At 49.5% G+C, this 16425-nt stretch overlaps 1 protein-coding gene across 4 annotated transcripts in view; it reads left to right on the top strand.

Annotated features, from left to right (window-relative positions):
• Window positions 1-1615: 1615 nt before the first annotated feature.
• The window catches only part of ANPEP (alanyl aminopeptidase, membrane), a 40743-nt gene continuing 25933 nt past the window's right edge, over window positions 1616-16425 (top strand). The window contains exons 1-2 of one of the 4 annotated variants that reach the window (XM_058156713.1): window positions 3192-3549; window positions 15178-15326. The gene's annotated coding sequence lies outside the window, so the exon portion shown is untranslated. Of the gene's footprint in view, window positions 1653-2809; window positions 2939-3191; window positions 3550-15177; window positions 15327-16425 lie in introns of those variants that run through there. The other 3 variants (XM_058156715.1, XM_058156714.1, XM_058156712.1) reach the window with 3 other exon arrangements.

Here is a 16425-nt window from a genome sequence, read left to right on the forward strand (position 1 = left end):
CCAGGCCCTCCAGAGGCCTGAAACAGCCTGTTTCCCGGCTTCTAGTGGGCCTAGAAGGCCCAAAAATCAGCTGGGGCGCACTGGAGCTGAGCTAGGGCAATGCTTGCGTGCCCACCGATATGGCTCCGCTTTGCCATCACGGCTCTATAGTTACAACCCCACCACCTTCTCAAGTCTTCCCTAATAGTCTTCCCTATTCTATTCTATTCTATTCTAAAAATGGAAGATTGGAGATTGGATGGAAATTGTGTGGTATAGTTGGATCTAGAGGCCTCTTATGGAGAGGGGTGTGTCACTGCTTTTTTTAAGGTAGCAGGGAACCACCACCCCTCTGTCAGTGAACCCAAGATTACAGAATGGACCCACCAGTTTTCACAAGCCAGGAGGGATGAGAATCGAAGAAATCAAGTAGATCGTGGCCATTGGACAACTGGTGTGGGAAAAACAGGGTGTTGCTCCTTCGGGGCTGAGAATGGTGGGTCTCAAATGAAGTAAATTTACAGATTTTACCCTTTGCCCTCCAGCAATTCTGTACTGAGACAAGATGCGGCTCCTTCAGGCGCTTTATTCTAAAGGGTGGAGAGAATGTGTAGCCAAACTGCATTCAGAATAGGAGGGCTGGATTGAAATTTGCATGAAAATATTTGCTCTTGATATTGGATACTTTGCAACCGGATTTTAGTTACTATATCTGAGGAGTTATTCCAGCTAGAAAAAAAAGCAAAATATGAAAATGATCCAACTGCCAGGATCTTCCTGTTATTCTGTTTAACTTGGATTGTGGCCTGTAGCCTATATTTAGAAGCATTGTTTATATTTGTGTAGGTCATTCTTCATTGTTTTATTGTGTAGCTTTGGCTGGAAGGATCTTTTAGGAAGGTGGGTGCCAAGTCACCCACCAATGTGATCTGGATTTCCTATCCAGTAATATTTATATTGCCAATGAGATGGCTTCTTTGCAAAGTATCCGAAAAATGTTGCTGTAAACTATATATTAATGTGGAAATAACATAGTATCTTATCTCGTCCTGTGGCATTTTAATTTATCTGAAAGTCATAAACCTGCGTTCTGAAATTCTGCTCTGTTGTAAAAAACATGCAAGCAGATGCACCTGCCATTTCCTCTCCCCTCCGCCAGTCCACAAAGCCAGCAAGGTTGGGGACCCCTCCTTTAGGAGTTCTTTCTTCAATGTCCTTACCATTTCCTCTGCTAAGGACGTTCACTGGCAGGCCAGCTGATTCACCTCTTGCCTGGCTGGAAGGCTATGCTGGAGCCCAGGAAAAGAGCCCCAGTAGACCCTATGGCCCTCAGCCATCCAGAAGACAGAAGAGGTCAATTCCTATAATGGGGAAATCCTGGAATATCCCCGGAGGTGCATCTTAAGAGGGTGGCAGGAGGGAGGGCGGGGAAGGAGATTTAGCAATTGGCCACTTCATGTTTCCTTGATTGTCATCCTTTTCCTAAAGCCACGAGTGCCCAAACCAGTTAAGCCAGCCCAGAGCTGCACCCACAAGACACACTCCTTGCCAGGAGCATTTGGGACCGAAGGACAGAGGGAAGGCAGAGGGGTCTCTCTCCTCCATCAGGCAAGTCCGGTTTGCCCTCTGACTGAGGTCTGCGGAGGCATTTTCCAGGAACCTTCAAGGCTCAGGTGGGGCTTTGGCTGTCAGACCTCCTGTTTTGAAAATGAACTATTGGGGAGAGCAGGATTGGGGGCTGGCTCCAAAGGGAAGCGCAGTCAGCTTAGCAGCTGCTGGGTGAGACCTTTGCAATCTTCTGCAGTGCTGACCTGGCACATCTCCAAGGGCGGGGGGGGGGAGCTTGCTCTGGGCTTAGGATGGGTTCTCTGAATGCATCAACTGTTGGCGGGTGAAGGCAGCGGAGCACAGCTGGCTCTAGCAGCCACGATTTTGCAGAATGAAGGTGCCATCTTCTGCAAGGAGTAGGAGGCAGTTGCTCAGTTTTACTCCACAGCCAGTTTACTCTGAGGGAAGAGTGCAGAGCCCCCTCTGGAGAACCCATAAAATAATCTGGCAGCACAGCAATTCTCAGCGTTGCTGGGCAACTGACTCTTCCCATCATCCCTCACCTTGAGGACACAGCAGGGTGGCCTTTGTCCATCTGTTCCCAGGGGCCAGGCTGTGCCAGTCAGGAAAATGGCAGTGCCAACTGGGGGGGGGGAGAACCAGGCAACTGATTGCTTTTACCAGTTCCACCTAAAGACACTTGGAGGCAGGGCAGCTTCTCTCCAGCATGTGCAGCCACTTACCAAGAGAAGGTTCCCAGAACAGCCTCTTGCGGTGCTTGTGTGTGGAACTGCTTTCTGGGTGCAACTCTGGCAGTGTGTTTGAATGCCAGGCTCTGGCTTCTTGTGCTCCAATGGTCTTCAATGGCAGTGGGATGGGGGGGTTATGTGGACCATCCTCTTGGCTGGAAGGATCTTTTAGGATTGGGCCCATGAAGCACTAGGAATCCCAGCCTCCTCCACTCCCCACTGGCTGGCTGGCTGGCAGGCAGGCAAAACCTGCAGAGGTCTGGTCCCACTTCCAGTTGCCTTGGTTCCAAATGCCTGCTCTCCTTGTGCCCTGAAGGCTGAGTCTGAGTGCAGCTCAGAGGCTCTGCTCAGCCTTAGGTGGGGAACCTCTAAATCACCAGCAGCTCCTCTGCCTTTGGCTCTTGCAGTCCTTGGGAGCTGCCAAAACTTAAGAAACATCCCAAAAACAGAACGTAAATCTTGTAAGCAAGTAGAGGAAGTATGAACATCTGGAGGAAGAAGAAACCCCACCCGCTTTTTGAAAAGGCCCTGTTCTCCACACACCCCCCCCCCACGGTCAACCTCCTGCTGCTTCCAAGGCTGGGTTCCCACACGGAGGCTCCTGGGGGCCGCTCCAGACCCAGGCTTTGCATTTGCACAAGACTCCCCAGGGAAGGAGGCTGGTGAGATCCTTGGTGGCCTCTGCTGGCACTTCAGGGGGAGACCTGCCTTTGACGGGGGGGGGGGCGGGGGGCTCCTGGAGACTCCGCTGTAAGGTGTCTGGGCGAGGGTGACAAACCGCTGACAGAGGCGGAGGCCCCCCCGCCCAATTGGGGCGATGAAGGGCTGGCAGGACAGAGGAACTCGGATTCAATCCCAGCCAGTCCGAGTCGCTCTTTGCGACCGTCCAGGCGGGGCCCGAGCCCTTTTCCGCGCCGCCCGTCGGGGGTGAAGCGCGGGCCGGCCTTTTCCCCCCGCGCCCCTGGCAAGCAGCCGGCCGGTCTTCCTCCCCAGGGCGGCGGGGCGGCCGCAGATGCTTTCCAGATGTGGCGGCCTGGCCGCTGACGGGGAGGCGGGCCCAGTCTGGCTCAGCGGCGTCCGGCCGGGCCGGAGTCCCCGCCAGAGGCCAGCCCGCCCCGCGAGGTGACGCAGCAGCCGGCCACGGCTCGGGCCCCTCACGCCGAGCCCCCCGCCCAGGCCCCGTCCTGCTTGCCTGCCTGCCAGCCAGCCAGCCGAGGGCAAGCGGCTCCGGGCCCGCGTCGGCGCGCCGGCCGGCCGGCCATGGGGCAAGCAGGTGAGTCGGCGCGCGCGGCCGGCCGAGGAAGGCGCGGAGGGCGCCGAAAGGATCGGCCGGCGCCGTCGGCCCAGCAGGGCCCCCCCGGATCCCGGCGTGGCGGGCGGTCCGAGCAGCCGCGGTGACCCGCCGCCGCCTCCCTTGGCCCCTTCGGGGGGCGCGGCTGTGGGCCGGGGGCCGCCCTCCCCCACGGGCCACGGGTGGGCATGGCTGCCTCCCGCACCTCGCGGGCGGGGCCGAGGAGGAGCCGCGATGCTCGGCCGGGAGTGTCCCGCATGGCTTTTCCCGGGGCGCCGGCCCGGAGGCTGCGGGGAAAAGGCGGCGACTCTGCCCCAAATCCGATTGGGAGGCCGAGGAGGTGTCCGACTCCCCCCCCCGCTCTCTTTATTGCTTTGGAAAACGTCTCTTGCCGCCTATTCGCTGGTGGCCCCTCAAGGCGGCTTACAGGAAAGACCGTTGCCTCCTTCGAGCCTCCCCGGCCTTTCTCAAGGGCCGCTGGCGACTTGCAGCCTCCTTGCCTGCTGCGCGCCTCTCCCCCCCTTCCCCCTCCGTGCGTGCGTGTGCGTGTGTGTCCGGTCACTTTCCCGGATGCCTCCAACTCTGAGCCTTCGAGGGCTTCGGGGAGCGCCGGGAGCTTCTTCCCAGCTGGCCCCTCCCTGTCCACTCCGGGCCTGAGGCCGCCGGGCTTCCTCTCCGATCAGGAAAGGGGCGAATAAGAAGCTTCGCAATTTTGCCCTCCGATCCTGCTGGCCGGTTGGAGCCCTCGCGGTCTTTCCTCTTTCTGCGGGAGGGTGTGAGTGGGACAGCCGGGCATCTGATGCAGTTCTGGAAAGGGAGAAGTCAGCATTTCTTTCTACCCATCGCCCCGCAAAAGCGGGGGAGGAAGCAGAGATCGCCCTCTGCCTCCTCGACACTTTGTTCTGTCATTAATCAACCTCCCAACCCCTCCTTGTTATCAGTGTGTTCCTTTCATAGGCTTATCTAATCGTTTTCACCAAGCTGATAATGCCCAGAGTTAATTTCTATTCTGTGCATGCCAACAGCATTTCATAAACAGATAGGAACACCACTTTGAAAGATACTTTGCACACCAAAGCCAAGAAAACGCCATCATAAAAGCGGCCATAAAAATAAATGATTTTCTGAAGGAAATTGGCTCAGGCAAAGGGGTGGGGGACCAGGATGGGGTGGTGATGAAGACACTTAGGCCAGTCACTCACTCCCAGCCCTCGGAAACAGTCAATGACGTCACTTCTGAAAAACCTCACCAAGAAAGACTAGGCAGATTTCTGAGAATTGGACATGACTAAACAGAAGGAAAAAATTAGGCAACTTTAATGAGAGCTAGCCTGATGTTGTGGTTAGACAACACGCTAGAAATTGGGAGACTGAGTTCTCATCCTGAGGCACAAAGCCAGTCACAATCTTCCAGTCCTGGAAAGTAGGCAATGGAAAGCCAAAGACCTTGCCAAGAAACTGCAGGAACTGGTCAGATGGTCACCGGGAGTTGAGACTGACTCAAAGGCACACAGGCAAAAGAAGAAAAGAAAGAAAGAAAAAAGACCCACCCAGGGAGGCCTAAAATATCTTCTCAGGAGCTTCAGATCTGTGCAAATGGCTCTCACCAAGGCTGCCAAGGGCACCATCCTGATCTTTGGCATCCTTACTTGGGCACAGCACCAGTGAAGCCACTGTTTCCAGACTGATGGTCAGGACTCATTCTTTAGAAGAGCTGCCTCTGAGGGTGACTGGGGGCCTCAGAGAAACATTTCTGCTGCCGCCTGGAAAAGGGTCCACTTCCTTCTGCTCTTTCTGCCCCTCCGCCCTGCCTACCCCCCCACCCCCACTCTCTGGTATGCTGCCAACCAAACGGATCAGCCTTTCCCAGCCAGAGGAAGGAGGGCAGGGGGTCCCTAGTGGTATGCGGGATTCATCGGGGCTTCTCTGGAAAGGGTACCTTGGGGAGGTGGGCAGTGGTCTGCCAGGTGAGAAATTGCCAGGAGGAACCGGGCAGCGCTCTGAAGCTCTGGACCAAAAGAGGAAGCAATGTGGCCCCCTTCCTCTGAGAAACCCACCCTGGGAGACGGAGGAACATGCAGTCAGGGCAAAACAAACAAAACAGCTGTTTGCCCCTCCCAGCAGCAGAAGCTTTTCTGGGTCGTTGGCTGCATTTCTGCTGAATGAATGGATAACTCATTTAAACTTATAGAAACATTAAGGCTGGGAGGAAAAAAGAACATGAAAAACAAACACAGCACCCATCTCATTCTTTTCAATATTCTCTGCTATTTGTTAGAACAATAGAATAAGGGACCTTGGACCTTCTAGTATGAGGGGTTGCTCTCATATCATCTCAGACAAATCGTTGTCCAATTATACTTCCTTTCTGGGCTGTATGGTATTATAAATATTTTTAGCTTTGCTCCAGCAAGACGAGGAAAGGCATATTTGATTTTCTGCTTGCCACACAAAGGTTGGCTTACCCCGTGGCTGATCATATTTCACAGTTTCAGCTGCCACTTTGCGGATTAAAATTGCCTGAGGGTAGCCAGGGTGTTTGCTTGCCTTGCCCAAAGCATTCTCTGCACCAGGAAGAGCGGCCAATTGGGGGCTGGGCGGGGGCAGTTGGTGAAAGGGAGTTGTTTGCAGGTGGTAGAGGGCGAAGATCCCCAGCCGGCCTTGCTGAATGGCCCAGCCGAGCCTGCCTGCCTGCAACCTGGAGGGAAAGCAGGAATTGCTCACAAGGCCATTAGAGTTTGGCTGCTTTTCCTGCCCAGGAGCAATTTCCCCAGTCAGAAAGCAAAAAAAAACCCCACTGTTATATATTCAAGGTCCAAGGAGGGGCCAAAGGGCAGATCCTTAGCTAATCTTTGGCACCACTTGTGATTTCTCAGAAGAGCCAATTCAGACCCTGGACTGGCCACAGCCACAGGAGGTAAGCTGGGATCAACACTAGAGATGCACCTTCTGGCTTCCTCTTTTGGCTTCTATGAGGAGGTTCAAGTCAGAAAGATCTTTCCGGTTGATTGCTTTAGCCACATTTGCCTCTGGAAGCATTGAAAGAGGTTTGGAAGCATTTACTGTGTGTCTGGCAGCGGATGAAGCAACAGACATAACCTGGGAATGGAGGGGAGCCCTTCATGCCACACCCACACCCGTGGCTTCCCTTCTCTGGGGGAGGAAGAAAAGGAGGGGCTACACAGGGAAGTGTGCAGTGCAAGCTGTGCCGAGGAAGGATCTTTCGGACCTATGCAAAGATACATGTGGAACAAAGAATGGGGCACAGCTCTCGTCATCCCCATGAAGCCACCTGGAGAGTATTGAATCTTGCCCCTTTCCACCAGGGTGTTGTGTCTTGCCCGCCCTCAGAGCAGCCGGGGCCTTCTTACCTGCTCCCGAACACTGAGGAATGTATGCCTCCCGGTCCCAGTCCTGGCTCCATGCCCACACAAACTGCAGAAGAAGGAGAATCTCCTGCCCCAGCCCTGACTCCATGCCCAGGCAAACGGAGCAGCTAGACCCCTCCCCCTCCTCCACAGCATGTGAGCCTGAGGAGGGTTTATTACCAACAGCTGATTGGTGTGACCCTCGCATCAGAAGATTGGATAGGCGGAGGCAACAGAGGGAAGGGAGGGGCAGGCCTTAATGAGTGCTGAGTCATGGAGCCACACCCCATGGCCTATATAAAGGATCTACTTTCTGGCAGTCTCTGAGTCAGGCAAAAGTCGAACTTATCTTGCTGAAGTCACTTTCTGGTCTCCTGCCTGCTCTGAGGACTTTGCTAGGACTTTGGGCAGAGCTGCAGAGGCAAGCCTGATTCGGATTTCCCGGACCCAGCTGTCAACGGAGGAGTGGGACACGACACAGGGCCTAGTACCTGGCTAATGTGGCATTGGCCTCTTCTGCTGCAGCAACATCACAGCAGCTGTTAAATCAGACACAAACAGTTGCTGTTGATTGTGTTTTAAGACGTAGTTGAGGTTTGGACTCCCATCCCATAGCTTTGTTCCCCATGCACCTCCAGAGCAGGTACAGAGGTCCGATGCACTTGTACATATCACTGAAACGGCAACTTTACAGCGCTCTTGGAATAATTTCCCAAACCAGCCTTTGCATTCTTGCCAAGTCCAATTATAATTCTTCACTTATCTCTGTCCACAGTTCACAGTGGCTATTTCAGCTCTGCCAGAGACATAGGGCAATACTGAATATCTTTACTGAAAGTGGATGGTTGAATTTAAGAAAATGCGCACAGCGTAAGTATAGACACAGAACTAGTTGGAGCAGCAAATACATACATTACCGGCATCACCAAGTAAAACCTTCCACAGGAGTGCGCATATAGGGTTGCGGCCCCAGCGCTGTCTCCTGCAGTACACTCTGAGGTAGCTGTTCTGTGTCATAAGAAATCATTAAAATGCTGCATTGCACATTGCTGATATTGAAGTGCCTTACTAGTGCAGAGCAATTTCAGAAACACATTTCCTTCACCAGGCACAGGAACCATGCAAGCATGCCTAACAGAACAATCCTGCAATGGCAATGTGCAGTAGCCATCATTCTGTGCATGCGCCAAATATTTTGGGGTTTTTTTGGTGGAAATCCCTGCAGATTTCAAATTATTATGATTGGAACGTATGAATGCAAATGTTTCCCTGCTGGATAGAAGATAGCAGTGTCACTTCCGTTTCAGAGAGGTTGACGAAGAAGGAAAAAACATGCGTGCATTGCTGTTAGAAAATGGGAATTATATAAAAATTTTAATTCATATTTGCCCTCCTGAGGAAAGAGAAGGGATTCAGCTCCAGATACTTGAATATATTTATCGCCCTTGGATAACTGCATTCATCCCAGGATTAAAAGAGAAGAAGGCAGCTTCATGTCTTAGCTCTCTTCCCTTTGGCGGAAGGTCGCCCAGCAGCTCTTTCCCTTCAACCTCTGGTGTTCCCTGCCTTTGATTCAAGTGCTCGAACAGCCCCGGGGGCCTCTTCTGCATAGAAGACCGTGTTCCAGACCACTCTCGGGGCTTAGCAAAAGGGCCTCCTCCCCACAGATTCCTCCAGCGAGGGAGGAATAGGACTTCCTGCTTCCACTTCCTGGCCTCCACCCCAACACAAGAAAAGCACAGATGTATTGGTGACCTCTGGCTCCTCGTAAGTACTTCTGTCTGCTTAAGGGCTCCTAGACCTGCTGTCTGACTGGACATCATCCCTGAGCTGGCTTTCACCGCCTCCTGCTGCCCAAGGGGGTCCTTTCACTGCTTCTCCCAGTCTGCCAGAAGGATGTAGGAGTCTTCAACCTTGGCAACTGTAAGACCTGTTGACATCAATTCCCAGAATTCCCCAGGCAGCATGGTTGGTCATTGAATTCTAGGAATTAAGTCCACACATCTTAAAGTTGCCAAGTTGGACACCTGTGATGTACACAATCCAGCTTCCCTTAAGCTCTTAGAGCAGAGAGATACAGAGGTTGTTCACTCCCATGTATGAGTTTGCAGGGATACTCTTCTGTTTTTAAACAGTGTGTGCAGCCTTCCAAGAGACAGGCACTACACAACCTGTTTCTTTCAACATTGCTCTTTTCTAAGAAAGCCCATTCCAGTCTTTTTTCCTTCCAAGTGTTCTTTTCACCTTGACTTTGCAGAATGAAGGCTCTCTTCCAAAAATCTAGTGGTTTTCTTACATTTTTACCAAACTGGAACAATAACAGGAAAAGGACATCAGATGCAACCATTCTGAAACATCTTTGAAAATGTTGAAATGATTTTAAATGGAAGGAATATTACTGGGATGGGCAACTAGGAGAATATCCATATTTTTGTAAACTTTAGGTTGGTGGTATATAAATATAGAAATTCATACACATATGCATAAGTAACTCTTTTGTAGACGTTAAGTAACTGGAATCTCAGTGTATTTCAATCATTCATTCTTGGTTTATGAAATGGGGTTGATCTGAGCTTCAAAACTGTTAGCTGATCATGTGGAACTCTAACCACCCACTTCTGCAGCCACCTTTTTTCTTTTCAGATTAACAGAATTGGAAGGGATCTTTTAGGTCATCTAGTCCAACCCCCCACCCAAGCAGGAGACCCTATACCATTTCTGATAGATGGCAGTCCAGCCTTTTCTTGAAAGCCTCCAGTGAAGAAGCTCCCACAACTTCTGAAGGCAATTTCTGTTCCATGGGTTGATGGTTCTCACTGTCAGAAAATTCCTCCTTATTTCCAGGTTGAATTTCTCCTTGTTCAGTTTCCATCCATTATTCCTTGTTAGGCCTTTGGGTGCTTTGGAAAACAGCTTGACCCCCTCCTCTCTGTGGCAGCCCCTCAAATATTGGAAGACTGCTATCATGTCTCTCCTGGTCCTTCTCTTCACTAAACTAGCCAGCCCAGTTCCTGCAACAATTCATAGTATGTTTTACCCTCCAGTCCCCTCATTATCTTGGTTGCTCTTCTCTGCACTCTTTCTAGAGTCACAACATAGTGTGGAATCTTGATCTTGATTGTATCCCTCTGTTAATGCAATTTAGATTGCATTGGCTTTTTTGGCTGCCGCTGCACACTGTTGATACATATTTAATTGGTTGTCCAGTAAGACTCCAAGATCCCCCTCACAGTTACTGCTATGAAACCTGGTTTCACCCAGTCTGTATGTGTACTTTTGGTTTTTCTTGCCTAAATGTAAAATTTTACTTTTCTCTACATTGAATTTCATTTTGTTAGACAGGGCCCAGTGTTCAAGTCTGTCAAGATCCATCTGGATCATCTAGTCCAATCATCTAGGGCAGTGATGACTAACCTTTTTGCCATCGCGTGAAAAGTGGGGGGTGGGAAGCATGGGGGGAGGGTCACACGCGCAAGTACCCACACCCATAATTCAATGCCCCCCATGACCTGCGACCCCGTGCATGTGCACACAACCCCCCCCCCGTGCCCCATTTTGGGCCTAGCAGGCTTACCTGAAGCCCTGAAAAGGTCTTTCCCCACCCCCAGAGGCCCTCCAGAGGCCGGAAACAGCCTGTTTCCTGATTTCCGGTGGGCCCGGTAGGCCTGTTTTTTGCTCTCCCCAGGTTCCAGTATGCTTCTCCGTAGGCTGGGAAGGGCAAAAATTGCCTCCTTGCACCCCCCGGAGGTCTTCCAGAGGCTGAAAATGCCCTCCCAGAGCCTCCATGCGAGCCCTGTACTTACCAAACAGGGCTGCGTGAAGACTCTTGTGAGGGGAGGGGCAGCGTAGGTGGGGCAAGCTGAAAATCACTGGAGCTAAGCTAGGGCAACGGCTTGTGTGCCTGCAGATATGGCTCCATGTGCCACCTGTGGTACACGTGCCATTGGTTTGCCATCACGGATCTATGATGTTGGCTATTCCTGCCAGCTTAGTATCATCTACAAATTTGGTAAATTCCCCTTCCATGCTGTCATCTAAGTCATTTATGAAGATATTGAAGACGGAAGATGGCCCAAGACGGAACCTTGTGGTACCCCACTGCTTACTTCCCTTCATGTAGAATGCAGATCTCTGAGTCCCACAAAATGAAGTACTTTAAGGGTGGAATGTGCACTGTGCAAGATTGAATAGGACAGGCCAACTGGAGAGAGGCAGTCGTTTATATTAATGGGTTTGAGGCAGAAAAAGCATTAAAGAGGATTAGCACCCGAAAGCTTACTAGCAGCCAGTGTAGCTTACAGAGCAGTCATGTTACCCAGGTAAACCCACCAAGAACTGCTTGTGCTGCCATATTCTGGACCCTCTGTAGCTTCCAAACGGTCTTCAAAACTTGTCCCTGTAGGGTGTATTGCAATAGGCCAACCATGACTAGCCATGAACCAGGGAAGTGTGTCATTAGTGCACAGTCTGGCCACAGATGCCATCTGATCTTCAATCTAGACTTTGGGATGAGCCCCAAATTATAGGTCTGTTCCATCTGGGGAAGTACAATTCCATCAAGAAGAGAAGGTGCCCAGAAATGGTGGTGGGGGGGACTGTGAATCCATACCACTCAAGTGTTGTTCAACCTGAGCTTGTGCTGTCTTATCAGAGCCTTCAGGCCCCAAGAAAACAAGCTCAAGAGCAGATATGCAACGGGGCATCCTCTGCATGTTGATGATACCTGATCACATAACCTCACCCAGCAACCTCATGTAGATGTTGCAGAAGATAACTTTGCTCTCATTTTCCAAATCTCTGCCTGTGTAAACATGTTGGTCATGTAACCATGAATCAACCTGTTGTTTGTGGAATCAACCTGGAATCAACCTGTTGTTTGTGATGAGCTCAGCATCTTGTGTCAACTTAGCTGATTGAAAATAGGTCAAACAGGTTGTTGCGCTACTGAGGCAAAATAAAGCTGTCATGCTTTTGACATGGCTTCTTTGGTGAACCAGAACTCCTAAGCTGCCATCACTGCTACTGAGTCAATACTTGAACCAGCTCTTAGGCAGTTGCACTTTGCATCTCTGCCTGACCAAAGAGGACACCAGGATGTAGAGGAGTGTCACAACTGGGCCAAAGAGAGGACCAGGAGGTTTAGGACAAAGAACAACTTTATTAAGATTCCATGCCAGCAATTTTGGAAATTACTGTCATGATTCTGTCCTCTCCTTTTTAGGGAACTTATTCAGAAGATGATGTAACATCCACAACTGAGTTCTTATCATAAAGGGGGAGAGAACATAGAATAACAAGGATGGAAGGGACGTAGAAGCGCACCCGGTCCAGCCCTTTGCTTGAGCAGGAGACCTTATACCGCTCTGGACAAATGGCTGTCCAGTCTGTACTTGAAAACCTCTGGTGATGGAGCACCCACAATTTCTGAAATCAAGCCATTCCACTGATTAATTTTTCTCACTGACAGGAAATTCTAAGTTAGACTCTCTTTGATTGTACTTGGATAAGCTGTGAAATGTTTCAAACTAAGAAAGAAAAGAAGTTCAGCTGCCATTATTCAGCTTCCAGATCTCCCTTTGATAATCTTCCACCGGTTGCTTCTTGTCCTGTCCTCAGGTGCTTTGGAGCAGGGGTCTCCAACCTTTTGGACCTCAGGGACCACCAAATTCATAATCTTAAATCCCATTGACTACTGGTGGGGTGGGGGGGAGGCCTACCTCTCTGCTTCTGTGAGGCCTCCGGGTGGGAGGCCGAGAGAAACTGCCTGGTCCAGGCACACAGCCTGGAAACCTATTTTGTGTTCCTTCTCTCAAGAAGCTTGGTCAATCTGAATGGGGGGTGGGTGGGCCTGAAGCAGTGGTGGCGATGGCTGGAAGGTGTGGGAGCAAAGCGCTACTTGCATTTGTGCGGCATCAGCATTCTGCCTTTGCCACAGTATATTTGCACCAGCTGGTGGCACCAAGGCAGCCCTTGTTTCCTGCCACTTGGGGCTCAGAGCATGTCCAGGAAGCACTACAGCAGAGAGAAGCATCCAGAGTCAACCCTAGTTTTGTTGTCCATTGTGGACACTAGCTCGGCTCCCTGTAAACTCTTGTCTCTCGAGGAGCCCGGCCAAAGTTTCCCGCGCCGCTCACACTTCAGCGCTTTGATTGCCAGGGACAGGATGGGGTCCTTCAGGCAGTTAGCTTGACCGCTTGTTAGCGGAGAGAAGCGGCTGGGGTCAACCCTAGTTTTACTGTCTATTGCAGTTAAAAATCTCAAATGCGGCTGAGAATGAATGTTTCTCTTGTAGCCAGCCCAGATGCTAGATCGACCCCCTGCAAACTCTCATCTCTCGAGGAGTGCTCACTGAAGTGCAAAAAGGCAAAGATTTCTCTGCAGACCACCAAAATTTTCTTGTGGACCACCAGTGGTCTGCAGACCACCAGTTGGTGACCATTGCTTTGGAGAATAGGCCAACCCTCTTTTCTCCATGAGAGCCCCTCAAATATTAGAAAACTGCTATCATATCACCCCCTAGTCCCTCTCTTCATTAGACTAGATAAACCTAGTTTCCTCAACTGTTTTATTATTTTATTTGTTGTGTTTTAGCCTCCAGACCCTTTATTATCTTTTTGGCTCTTCTCTGCACTCTTTTCAGGTTCTCAACATCTTTTTTGTATTGTGGTGACCAGCTCTGGATGCAGTATTCCAAGCGGGGTCTCCCCAGCGCAGTATAAAGCAGTATTATCTCTGCAGTATTGCAGAGTTTCTCTATCAGTTGATGTCTGAGTAGTTGAAGTCCCCCATTACTATTGTAGTATGCTTCCTGTGCACCTTAGCAAAACGATAAGCAAAAAAATCACATCTCTGCTTGGTTGGGTTGCTTGTAGTCCATGTCATTTCCTTTTCCTTTGAAATGCATTCAAGAAGGCTTTCATCCTTGGTTTGTTTTGGGGTTGTTGTTGTTTTTTGCATCTCTGTAGAGGTGTAGTTATTTCTTACATATAACAGATTAACAGAGTTGGAAGGAACCTTGTAGGTCATCTAGTCCAACCCCCCACCCAAGTAGGAGACCCTACACCATTTCTGACAAATGTCAATGCAGTCTCTTCTTGAAAGCCACCAGTGATGAAGCTCCCACAACTTCCGAGGACAACTTCTGTTCCATTTGATTGTGGATTGATTGTTCTCAGTGTCAGGAAATTCCTTCTTATTTTCAGGTTGAATTTCTCCTTGTTCAATTTCCATCCATTGTTCCTTGTCTGGCCTTCAGGTGCCTTGGAAAACAGCTTAACCCCCTCCTCTCTGTGGCAGCCTCTCAAATATTGGAAGACTGCTATCATGTCTCCTCTGATCCTTCTCTTCACTAGACTAGCCATGCCCAGTTCCTGCAACCGTTCTTCATATGTTTTAGTCTCCAGTCCCCTAATCATCCTGGTTGCCCTTCTCTGCACTTTTTCTAGAGTCTCAACATCTTTTTTATGGTGACTAAAGCTGGATGCAGTATTCTAGGTGTGGTCTTACTAAGGCTTTATATGGTATTAGTACCTCACATGATCTTGATTGAATCTCTCTATTAATGCAACTTAGGATTCCATTGGCTTATGCAATGCAACTCCATTTCCTCTTTTTTTTAGGTCTGTTTCTTCTGAACAATTTAAATCTCTCTAGCCGTACGTTCCAGTCATGGGCTTCATCCCATCAAGTTTTGGTAATAGCCTGTACCTGCCCTCATCTACTTAGACCTCGAAGGACACCCTGTTTGTTCCTCCTACTTCAAGTGTTAGTATTTAGGCATCTGAGTCATTTGCTTCCTGCTTCTTCCATTTTGTATCTGAGGTCCGCTTCTTTCTTATGCTTGGTTCATTGTCTTGGGTTTATGTTTGGATTAAGTTCTAAAACATGGCCTTCCACCCCTCCGATTTTAATTTAAAGTCCTTTGGATAAGCCAAGTCAATCATTTTCTAAAAATGTTCTTCCTGGTTCTTACGCAGTGCAGCTCATCCCTTGCTAGAAACCTTCCCTCACACGTGTCTGTCACACAGATCATGCAGAGATTGAGAGTAGCTGAACAGCTTGGCTCTGCTGGGACCACTCAATCTCCCACCGCTGGCTCAAAAATTACCTCTGTAATGTTTTACAGACAATCTCCACCCCACCTCCCCAAACAAAGTGCTTGGGTGTAAATCCTGACTTGATATTTAAAATGTATATGATTGGCTTCAGCCAATTGTTGAAATGGAAATGCTTTTGGCTTCAGTTGCAGCCCTATCCGTGATTTGACTAGAATGACACAACAGAAGAGAAGAGAAGAGAATTTTTATTGGCCAAGTGTGATTGGACACACAAAGAATTTGTCTTGGTGCATCTGCTCTCAGTGGACATAAAAGAAAAGATACCTTCATCAAGGTACAACATTTACAACACAAATGATGGTTATAGGGTACAAATAAGCAATCAGGAACAATCAATATCAATATAAATCATAAGGATTGCCAGCAACAAAGTTACAGTTACACAGTCATAAGTGGAAGGAGATTGGTGATGGGAACGATGAGAAGATTAATAGTAGTGCAGATTTAAATAGTTTGACAGTGTTGAGGGAATTATTTGTTTAGCAGAGTGATGGCCTTCAGGAAAAAACTGTTGTTTTTCCCCACAGTCTGTGATTCCAGTTCAGGTGGACCTGGAATTCATAGAATTGACTGCAATTTTTTTTTACTTTCACAACCTTCTCCAAAATTCAAGAAAAACAGAGCTCTAGAGACCTTATAGGAGGAGAGCCATGTTTTTCTCTGCTGACAGACATCGGTAGTGTGGGAACTGCTTCTCTGACTAGCAAATTGTATTAAAAGGCATCCCTCCATGGAGTTCTTTTCAGCTCCCTGGAGCAGTTGGCAACCAATCCCGATTGCTGGTGGGGAGGCAATATTAGGAGTGGTTTTGTTCTGGAGTCCTGGGTGCTCTCTGGACTTGCAGAGGTTTCCTTCCCCAACAGGATGGGAGGGATTGTGGGGTTTGTTCCCCGTTTCTGTGGGCTCTCCCTGAGTCCTGGTGTCCAAAGGCATGAGCCTTCTTTCAGAGAGCATTCCCAGCCACACCCCCCCACTGCTTTTCCTTCCTGTTCACATTCCGAGGCATCATTAGGACTTGCCTCTCCCAAGCATTTGGGACAGACCTTTGTGTACTGTACAATCTGCTATTTTTGTTTATTCCTTTGGCATAGACTATATTGCAACTTCGTTTTTGTTTTCTTTGTATTAGGATTTTGTGGTTGTTCTAATGTACTGCTTTTAATCCTCTTACTGAAAAGGGTTTGTAAGCCACCCTGAATTTCCACAGATCAGAGGGGCATATAAATCTTAGTAAATTCACACAAAGATATTTTAATGTAGTGGTTAAGGCATTAGGCTAGAAACCTGGAGATTGTGAGTTCTAGTCCACCCTTGGACATGAAGCAGCTGGGTGATGTTGGGCCAGGGAGGAGGAGGCCGGGACAAACCCCCTC

This window comes from Ahaetulla prasina, chromosome 13, assembly GCF_028640845.1.
Source record: "Ahaetulla prasina isolate Xishuangbanna chromosome 13, ASM2864084v1, whole genome shotgun sequence".
Taxonomy (NCBI): domain Eukaryota; kingdom Metazoa; phylum Chordata; class Lepidosauria; order Squamata; family Colubridae; genus Ahaetulla; species Ahaetulla prasina.